This window comes from Echinops telfairi, unplaced genomic scaffold, assembly GCF_000313985.2.
Source record: "Echinops telfairi isolate 266 unplaced genomic scaffold, ASM31398v2 ScPeMD7_6;HRSCAF=24_0, whole genome shotgun sequence".
NCBI lineage: Eukaryota > Metazoa > Chordata > Mammalia > Afrosoricida > Tenrecidae > Echinops > Echinops telfairi.
This window is the reverse complement of record NW_022103902.1, coordinates 16028286-16039265: the sequence shown is the minus strand read 5'-3', so window position 1 is coordinate 16039265 and position 10980 is coordinate 16028286. Positions and strand designations below refer to the sequence as shown.

Sequence of the window (10980 nt, the reverse complement as noted above, 5' to 3'; positions counted from 1 at the left end):
GGTAAACTTCCACCAGGATAGATTTGTGTATTCTTCTGGCCAAAAGAAACAATACCATCAAGAAAATTCTGCCTCATAGTGACCCCCAGGGACAGGATAGAGCTGGTCCTGTGAGTTTTCAACATTGTAACTCTTTACAGGAGTAGAAAGCCTTATCTTTTTCCCAAGGAATGATGATGATTTTGAACTGATGACTTTGTGGTTAGCAGTCCAACACATGACACTATGCCACCAGGGCCCCTGTTCTTCTGGCAAGACATGATAATTTCAGTATTCTATGCCAACACTATATTCCAATAGATCAATTGTTCTTCAGTCTTCTGTATTCACTGTCTATCTTTCATATGCACAAGAGGCAATTGATTGAAAATACCATGACTTGGGTCTGGTGAACCATAGTCCTCAAAAATCCATTTGGCCACAGAATTGCCCCCAAAGTATGGTGTTTGGTTTCTTGCTTGCTGCGTCCATGAAATCCTTGACTTACAATGAAATCTGTGACTTCAAAATTTGCTTTATCAAGAGTTTGGTCCAGTGTGAGAATTTTTGTTTTCTTTACATTGAGTTATATTCTTTGATCTTCTTCAGCAAATGCTCCCAAGTCCTGTTCATTTTCAGATGAAACGTGGTGTCATTGGCATTTGCATATCACGGGTTGTTAATGAGACTTTCTCCAATCCTGATTCCAGTTTCTTCCTTAGCATATATAGTAGTGATAAATATTTAAAAGAACATCATTACTAATAAGAGCAAACTTTTACATTGGAAGTTGGTACTGTAACACAGTTTAAGGCCTAGCATTCCAGGAGAGAGCACATGACACAAAGGCAAAATTACTTGTTTGCAACAGTTACTTTGGTTACATGCCTATCTACTACCCTCCTATGTGAACTCTTCAAAGGAAGGACCTGTCATATACTGTTGTGCTCACTTTTTGCTCTAAGTATAGTGTATAGCACACAGTGGACAGATACTACACATTTAATTAATGCACAAAAATCAGAGCAGGGGCATATTTCTTTTTGAACAGTAACTCATTAGTATCACAGTCTTCAAAGTATATCTCTAAATAATTCGAAGTTAAAGCTAACTGTATGATACTACTATTCAATATATTTTACAGATCATTCATAATTGAATCTTTGCTTTCTTTCATTCCTTTTTCAGGATGTAGAAAACAAGAAATGTTTTATTTGTTATTTAATTAGTTGTTTAAGCAATCATTTGCATTGTTATTAGAAATTGGATTCGAACTAAAGCAACCTTTAAGGACTATGTAGGGCTTTGTTGTTTCTGTTGTTTTTAATACAGAATATTCAGAAGGATAATCTATATAAACTATACTGCAAGTAGGTTTTATACATTTTGTAAAATAGCCTTACTGATTTCAGTTCATCTTCACTTCAAACAAATGAAAGCAACTATTTATGGACATCTGGAAACTGTAGGTGATGCAAACTTTTAGATAGAGTATTAAACTCTCAAATATATTGAGAGCTCTGGGTATACATTAGAAGTACAAATTTTCCCTGTGCTGACTTAATTAGTAAAATATCAAGAGGACTCATTCGGGCATGTTGAATTTGAGTCATAACCACAGAATCTTATGGCTAGCTAGGGCATTGCTATCATAGGAATTGGATGATTGTATGTTTTAGAGATTAAGTACATAGAGTCTAAACCTATGGACAGTCTAGAAAGTACCTGGCACAGCATCATCATTATTGTATTATCTAATTCCTTCCTTTTAAATTTTAGTTTCTATTATTTTATTATCCGGAATCCAAAGCCCTATGTGGTTATGTGACTGGCCCAAGGTATATGGACTATTTGTAGTAACATGGGGTCTAGAACAGATTTTTAACTCACTAAAGAAGCTCTGGTGGCATAGTGGTTATACACTGGGCTGCTGACCTCAAGGAAAGCAGTTCAAAACCACCAGCTGCTCCTGTGAAAAAAGATGAGGCTTTTCTACTCCTGGAAAGAGTTACAGTTTTAGAAACCCACAGGAGCAATTCTACCCTATCATATATAGTCATTATGAGTCGGGGTCATTATGAGTTGAAATCTACCCAATGGCAGTGATTTTTTTTTGTATCTTTCTACAGGACCAAATTAAATTGCCCCAGGGCATATCAACAAAGGAAATAATTTAATTCAATAATTTGCTAATTTGTGGAGTCTGACATTTGATTGAGCAGTTGATTCATATGGTGTCATGGTTAATTCCAGTCTTCCATGTCCCTAGTCCGAGCACGGAAGAATATCTTTAGCTCCAGAAAGTACTAAGAATGTGCTATTTATTGCACTTGGAATCTAGTTAAGTGGGAAGATATGTAAAAAGTACTGAGATACAATGCAGTTTTCCACTAAGAAAAATTATTTGCTTCTCTCTTCTAAATCTAGCTAGCTAGTTCTTCAGAAAAAGTAAAGAGCCTTCTTAGTCCTTTACAGGCGTTTTAACTCCTACTGGTAGAAAGCAAACATTGTCTTCTTGTTTTGGGGTTGAAATGGAATGAGCCAATAGATAATACCAATTTTGAAATGTCTGTGCATACACATATCAAATGTGAATCAGTCTGTCACACTGTAAGGCTTATGTGCTGTTTTAATTGTAAATTCTCTTAATAAATTTGAATGGAGCTTCAGAGAAACAATAATTCAATAGTATGAAATGGAATTGCTGTGCTAAGCAGTAAAGGGTGGTATGAATGTTGGGACTTTAAGCACTCTTCACTATATGTTAGAAATATTTGTCTTAAGACATGTGACCAGAATTAGAGATCTATTTTATTACTGTCATTGTGTGTCTTCTCCCTTTTGCAGTCACTCTTGAGAGGCATAGAGCCCTAGTGTAAGGTGACCAGATGTGCTCCGCTTTTGGCGGGACAGTCCCGATTTTTAACAATTTTTCCCGCGTCAAGTGGCGTTTTTAAAAAGTTCCGATTTTTGGAAAGAATGCACGACAAGCTAGGGTATGTGGTTTTCGGCTGCCATGTGGCTATTTCGCCAGGATATGAGTTTTATCAATGGTGTCCTGCTTTACCCTAGTGTAACAACAGATAATTAGATTTATTAGTTTCTGATGATGCCTGAATGTCTATATTCTTGTTGTTTTTTAAAAATACAACTTTCCCAGTACACTCTGCATAATGCGTACCTTGACTTTGCCCTTCTCATTTCATACTTTAGGCTATCTAGCTTAAAATATATGCAAATAGTAATGATTTGTGTTCTGAAGATGACCGGAAACTTAAATGACATTCTTAATGAGATCTTTGGGAATCAAGTGAAGATAAAATTAATATATATGTTATCTATTGAAGTAATTGAATTATTTATTTCATTAATTGAAAATAGCCTTTTAAATGAAGGAATTGAAAGGTATATAATAAACATGAAACAGGACACATTCTGATTATGGTATGCTAAAACACTACGTTATATAAAACTCATAAAAACAAAGCTTTTGCAATGAATATACTTTGGATTTCAATATTGCAACTTGAGGCCTGAATTTAAAAAAAATTGTTTTTAGTTCTTTCAGTTTAAGACATGCTGAGCGTATTCTTCCTTTTTGGTTTTCTAACTGTAGATTCTTGGACTTTTCATTATAATATTTTACTTTGTTTTCCAAAGCTGATCTTTGAAATGTTCTGTCATCTCTTTGACTTCATCATTTTTCCCATTTACCTTAGCTACTTTGCGATTAAGAGCTAGTTTCAGAATCTCTTCTGGCATCCACTTTGATTTTTTCTTTTCTTGTCTTTGTAATGACCTTTTGCTTCCTTCATGTATGATGTTCTTGATGTCATCCCAGAGGTAAATCTGCTGCACAAGTGTTGAAAAGCAAGGATGTCACTTGGAGGACTGAGGTAACCCTGACTCAAGCGTGTGGTTTTTAGGTTGCTTCACATGTATGTGAAAGTTGGATATTGAAAGAGGAAGACCAAAGACAAATCGACGCATTTAAACTATGGTGCTGGCAAAGAATATTGAAAGCACCATGGACTTCCAAAAGAGCAAACAGATCTGTTTTGGAAGAAGTGTAGCCAGAATGTTCGTTAGAGGCTAGGATGGCGAGACTTTGTCTCAGATCCTTTGGACACGTTGTCAGGAGAGTCCAGTCCCTGGAAAAAGACATTATAGTTGGTAAAGTTGAAGGGCAGCATAAAAGAAGGCCCTCAACAAGGTGGCTGCAACAATGGGCTGAAGTAGAAGAGCAATTGTTAGGATGACATCTGATCAAGAAGTGTTTTGTTCTGTTGTGCATCGTGTTGCTATGAGTTGGAACTGACTTGATGGTATCTACCAACAACTAACATATTTAGGATTATTGCTGTTGAAATCCCAAGGTTTCCGTAGCTCGGATGCCTTTTTTATGCATTTTTTCAATATATTTCTTAAGTAAAATGTTTATTACATAAAATTTAGTCTCTATTCTATAATTCCTAAGTCCTATAAAGTGACAAATTATATAGACATATACTAAAGAAAGTGAGTATGAAGGTAAACACATGCAGTCCTGGATTATAAACAACTTCCATTTTAAAGCCTGCCTTTTATTTAAATTTGTACATAAACTGCAACAGTTAGGTATAGTTGATAACCATATCTATACTGTTACTCAAATGTTTGTCTTAGTATATAGTATGCCTCTCTCAGTATAAAGGCCATTAAAGAAACACTGAAACATCTTTAGCATAATAATAGTGTAATAATATTTTCATGTAGGTCACAAAGTATCAAGGATTTATTATTAAAACCCATTGTATGTACCTTGGATTTTTATTAGGCTTTGTGCGGTTGGCTCCTAACTATGGATTGTACTTAAAGTTAGATGTCCATAACCTGGGAGACAGTGTGTATAGTGCTAAAAGACGGCATGACACATCAAGCATAGTCTAGTTGTGAAAAATAGTTTGAAAAATTGAGGGACAAGGTGAATAGCTTGAATCTAGATTTATTTTCTGATGTTTTTAATTCCTTAGTTGCAAATATATCACTCAGAGGAGAAAAGGCCTCTGGAGGGAGGATGGGGGTAGGGAACATGTGATGGGGCGAGGAGTGTAAACACAGCATTGTTTTAGTTTTTGCAGGTGATAAAATTTGGTTAGAGGTATCAGACAAAGAAAAACAGTTTGCTTTTTTTCTTTTAAGGAAGCTCTGTTTAGAAGCCTTTATAATTCTTACTTCTGCCCACTCATAAAAGAACAAGGAGTGTCTGCTGTAGTTTCAGCCTTATATTCTATGAAACCTTGTCCTGTTTGCTGGGCTAGCTCCTTATGGGATTTATTTCTGTCGATGTAACACTATGTACTCTATGCAGTGCACCTGTTCACACAGAGTACATTGCATTGCGATGTTTGTACAGATAGATGCTTCCAATAAAAGAAACCACTCTGCCTTCTTTATATATTACTAGTCTCTTCGTGACTTAATTAAACTTAATTCTGCCTTTGTCTGCATTTTTGTTTATAGTCTTGATTTATTTCCTGAGCAATGATTTCTTCTTTGCAGCTATCAGTTTTGTCTGAGATCAGTTTTCCTATTGTTTGGAGTCTGCTTCTTACAGAGCCTCCTTTAAGACTGCTCTGACTTTAGAATCATTCCTAGGCTTTTGTCAGAGCAGATTTGTTGACAATCTTCTCACATTAAAAAGAATAAATTTAAAAGGCTGCACAAATAAGCTATGCATTTCACTATTCTCTGCTAATATGCAAAAAAATGTATTTATGATAATTACATGTACTGTGTGCCAGAACTGAAACAATACATTCCTCATAATGGAGCATAAATAAAGAAGGTGGAGCCAGCTGCTCTTAAACTGTTTATTTGCAAGCAGTAATGTTATAGAAAATATACCTTTTTCACTCTGTTAGTCTGGCAATACTGAACCTGTTGCTGCATAGGACGAGTTGCATTTTGCTGGAAAGGGGAAGGAGGGCTGTCTGCTGTCTGGTAGGAGGAGGGCTTTGTCTGTGTTTCCCTCTGTTTCTTTCTGTTTTTCTTTCTCCCCTCTTCTCTCTCACTCGCTTGTGTTCTCTCTCTCTCTCTCTCCCTCTCTCCCTGCCTTCCCTCTCCCTCCCTCCCTGTTGCTCTCTCTCTCTTCCCGTCTCTGTGGTTTGTAAGGTAGGTTGCAGTGTGTGTATATACACAACATCAAGAGCAGGAAAATGGACTCATTAGGGAGGCAGGCAGTCATTACCACTCACACTGTACTTCCAGGGAGACACCGATTTTGAGAAGAGAAACTCAGCGCTGGGGAAGAAGGTAGGGCAGACAACTTTTATAAAAAAAAATACTGCTTCCTCAATTCACCCCTCTCCACCTAGCCTCTCCTTTAGCCCCCAATGCTTTTCTTTTTTCCCCTCTTTAATTTTAATTTATTTAAGTTTGACAGAGCTAGCTTAAAATTCAGAGTATTTTTAGGAGGCCTACCCTCTACTAATTTTCCCCCTACTTATTCCAGGGTGTGCCTTGTGATTCAGTTTCATTACTTTTAAAATAATTGAAAACAAACCTATTTATTTTTTCTCACTAGAATACAAAATAAATCAGTATCTTTCACTCTTCTAAAACAGACCCCTCTGTATGTTTGTTAGTCTCTTTGCTTTTCTTGTCTGTTTATGCAATTCCATCTGTCTGTCTATATATCATGTTGTCCTTATTTATTGCTAACTGGGTTTTGTTGGCATTTCAGTGAGTTTTAGCTGCAGTGCCAGTCTGGGCATTACTAAAGTGAGACTCTTGTTCTTTGTTTTACACTGAAGTTTAAAGTCCATATTTACTGTTTAAATCCTTGAAGCAGGTTGAGTATTTTGTGAGCATATTTGTTTGATGGCACTGGCCCCGTGGTGAGGGGTAGGAGCTAAGCGGGGCGGGGGGGTGGGGTGGGGGACTCAAGTAATTATTTTTTTATCACCACACAGTCTTCTGTAATACATCTGGGGGATGTATTTTGAAAGGAATAAGGTACTTTGTGCTCTAACTCTTATTTTTGCAGATGGACTTTTACGTTTATAGGGATATCACTATGGTTAGTAAGAATGCAAACTTTGCTAACAAGCAGTTTTTAATTCTAGAGCTGTTTCCTTTGAGAATGTTACTGTTTATTTATGCTGGGGTGGGAGGAGCAGGGGGACTGTGACCATCTTTTTACAAAGTAGAAGCTATGAAGTATATCAGGCCATCTTGTGCAAGGACTGTAAGTATTCATTTAACATTTCAGAGGTTATAAATAATGTATTTGTTATTTCAAACTAGTTTTGAGATGTTTTCTTTTTCCTTTTCTTCTTTTTTTTTTTCATGGTGGGAAAAGTTGCATTTCACTACTAGCTGACCTTGTTGAAGAGTTTTCCCAGAACAGTGTTCTTAGAAACTCAAAAGGGCCGTTTAATAGTTCTATTTGAAATGGATTCTTTAATAGAGTTTTATTCAAATTTGTCAGAACCTGCTGGTCACTTGATACAAATTATGTCAGATAGTAAGACATGTAAATGTTTTCAGTATAAACATAAGCAATGACAGAAAATGGGTGGTGAACTGTAGAGATCTTTGATAATAACAATCACCTTATTTGTAATAAATTATTTATTTAACAGAAGTGGCAGACTTTTTCTTTTCTTTTTTTTAAATTCCATTAGGCTTCTCAGACAACACAAAGAAGTCCATAAAGCAATATTCTTAACCCACCTGGGACACTAGAGCAGATTCCTTTACCCATCCTCAAGGTTCAAACCTAGTGAAATAAATGTTTATTAAAAATCCATTATTGAAGGAGGGTGGTGAACTTTTGCTGTTAAAAGTCTTTTTCCCTCCTCTTCTTTTAAAAAATTTATTCTGTGACTTTTTAATTTGTATATATTTCCTCAATTGTCTTTTAAGCCGGCAAGGCTAATTTCAATCAAGGGTAGTACCAATCCAAAATGTACTAAATCGGGTGCTGTAAGACATTTTTTCCCCTACCCCCACCCCCACCCCCAACCACCACACACACCCACCCAAAGGTTGAAAAAGAACTTTTGGAAGAGACTATTGTAAGTTTCTATTAATATGGTACACAGAAAAAAAATGTCTCCATTTAGGACTCTTGACTTAAACAGTTAGCTCAAAGCTGGCATTTCAAAAGCACGTGTCACGTACCTCCATTCCCCATATTTAGCAAGGTTAGAACTGTGAGTTGGAATCGACTCAATGGTTTTTGGTTACGTTCAAAAGCAAATTTTAAGCAGCCACTCTCTTTTGTCTATGCACATATGTGTGTGGAAATATTTATGGGTATATATGTGTATTTATGTAATATTGTAATACATGTATGAATTAAAGCAATGGCAGATTCATTGTAGATGTGACATTTACCATAATTCATGTTAAGAATATTTATGTTAATCTCAAGCAAACCAAAAAATGGAGACACAGAGAAGGTGAAATTTTCTTTTTTACCGCCTAGGAAGAATAAAAGCAAGCAAAATTATTTTTTATATGGTTGGTTGACTTTTTAGGATGTGTATATATTTTTTCACATTATAATTCTCAGCTATTTAAAAATATTTTCAGTTAGTAAAATAATCGTGGCCCTCTTGGGAATTGACTTTTCACAATCTAAATACAGCACAATATTGTAACATGTGCCTAAGTAAACTCAAAACCAGTGGACTCTGAAAAGCTTGTGTCACAGGAGGGTCATGGAGTGCCAACAAAATTCATTACCGGTCTTGATGCTTTTGCTGGGCTCTTCTTATTAGCACATGGAATCTGCCTGTTTAGATCCTGAAGTCTTGGTCAGGTCATAGTGTGTTTCATTTTAATGTTGGAGCAGACAGTTATCTAATACACCCACGTGAGGAAGTGCTCTAGAGCAGTTATTTCATGCTTTGCCATCCCCTGTAGCTAAAACAATTTAGTATTGAGTGACGGGTGTGCTTTTTAACTTTCTATCCGTTCAAAATCAGCTTTGGCTCTTCAAGAAGAATGAAAACAGTGGAATGCCAGACAATATAATTCAAATGCTCAGCACATGCCAATTTAAACTTTCTTTTATTTTTCCCTAACGTGAGGGTAGAATCGCTATGATTATTTTTGATATACAGACTAGTGAATTCCTGGGTTTTACTCATTATGGTTTTGAAAATTGCTGATACTTTTCCTTTTTCTTCCTCCAGAAGCCTACATTCATCAAAAAGAAAGCAGCTGTGTACTTCCCCCTGAAATGTTAATAAATAAATGGCATTCCTGTTTATTTTTCTATTTTTTGAATTTTAACGATTAGTCCTTGTGCTAATTAACAAATTCCAGTATTCATAAAATCTGGCACTTCATAAATATCCAATTGTGTGATTATCTATGCATGTTCTGGCTTTCTATAAATATAGAAATTATCAGAGGCTGTGTTCATGGACTGTTCAAGCCTGAGTAGTGGCCAGTCATACTACCATGTGGGAAGCCAAGTTTGGGCCCTGAGCAAGTGTATTGCCCCAGGGCCTGGCTAGATATGTGGAAGCAGCATCTGGCTGATATTGCTAACCTCTGGTCCTTTCTGGCAAAGGATGGACTGATGTTGACATTCTTTTAATGCTGTTTGTTCTAGCCATCTTCAGCCCCAAGGGTGGTCTCTATAGCTTGACATGTTCATAATGGACATAAGAGCTGACTTGCCTTGGAGGCTACTTAAAAAAAAGTTTGATAAGTTATATATTATATATATATATATTTAAAAAATATATATATTTTAGCAAACTATTTTTTAGTGGATTACTTCAAAGGAAGTAAAATAGTATACCCATTCTAACTTTGAACTGTTTGGAAATTTGATTCTTTATTAGAATTTTCAAAGTATGTAAAGGATTTCTAGGTATTTAGCAAAACTTGAAACATATTTTCATAAAAACTGTGTTTCATGTATTTCCATTTCCTAAGTAATTTCTGCCATTTTGTGTAATCCCCAGGGACTACAGCCAATGCCACATCAGAGACCTAGTAAAATACGCTTTAATTTTTTCCCAAAGCCCAAGGGTAAAATCCATATCTTTGAAATTCTAGAAAATACCTAAAACCATTTTTTCCATTGTTTAGGTAATACAGGTATTATGCATTTAATAATCAAATACCATTGATACCTATTATGTTTAATACATAAAAAATTTCCTTGAGCTCTCTTACTTCCCAGTTCAGCATTAGCAAGCTGAGGTGGTGGGAAGATATAATGTCATCTATTACTACTATTATATATGTATAACCCTCACAACACATGTTGAAAATAGCATTTAAAGGTTTATAGGAAAAAAGGCTTTTCTTCCACTCAGGCTGTTCAACTCTAATAATGAGGAAGTGGTGTGCGATTTCTATACCAAATGGTGGAAAAATTATTCTCCATGCTGGCTTCATAACTTCTCTTCTACTCCAGGATCAAATCTATTGGTGATACTAAAGTTCACTTTAAAATAATTAGCTTGGGGACATTGAGGTTGCCATTCTGGCATCGTTTGGCACTCAATTGAAGCTCCATTCCCAGGTATTTTGTAGGTTAGTTAACCAGTGCATCCCTGACCTCGTTACTTCACCTCAGAAGAATTAGCACCTGACGTCCAAGTCTGATATAGGAGCAAGAGCTCTGGGTTCAGTGTCCTATTTAGTTCTCAGGTGGAAACTGAGATTCTATTATTAATTTCTGAATATTCACTTTTCCCTTTGAAATGAATAAAAGGGGAGTAATTAAAGATAATGTGCATTCCTTCTTGATTATAGAAGTGATTTGGGCACAAATACTTATATTTCAAGATATGATGAATTTAACATTTACATGATACATTATGCATTTAAATGCTGATAATTTATTTGAAAACTTTCCATAATAAATTACAAATATAAAGATTTACACTAAATAAATATAAGACTGTTTAAGGGAGGCTTGAGTTTTTAAAACTAAAAAGTTCAATAACCGAAACTAAAAGTGTAGGGATGCCAACCATCACATCTTAC

At 35.7% G+C, this 10980-nt stretch overlaps 1 long non-coding RNA gene across 2 annotated transcripts in view; it reads left to right on the top strand.

The window, feature by feature from the left end:
• Positions 1-6141: 6141 nt before the first annotated feature.
• Positions 6142-10980, top strand: part of LOC123521241 — a 209888-nt gene continuing 205049 nt past the window's right edge. For both annotated transcript variants that reach the window (XR_006679713.1, XR_006679714.1), the window contains exon 1: positions 6142-6273. This is a non-coding gene — a long non-coding RNA (uncharacterized LOC123521241). The remainder of the gene's footprint in view (positions 6274-10980) is intronic.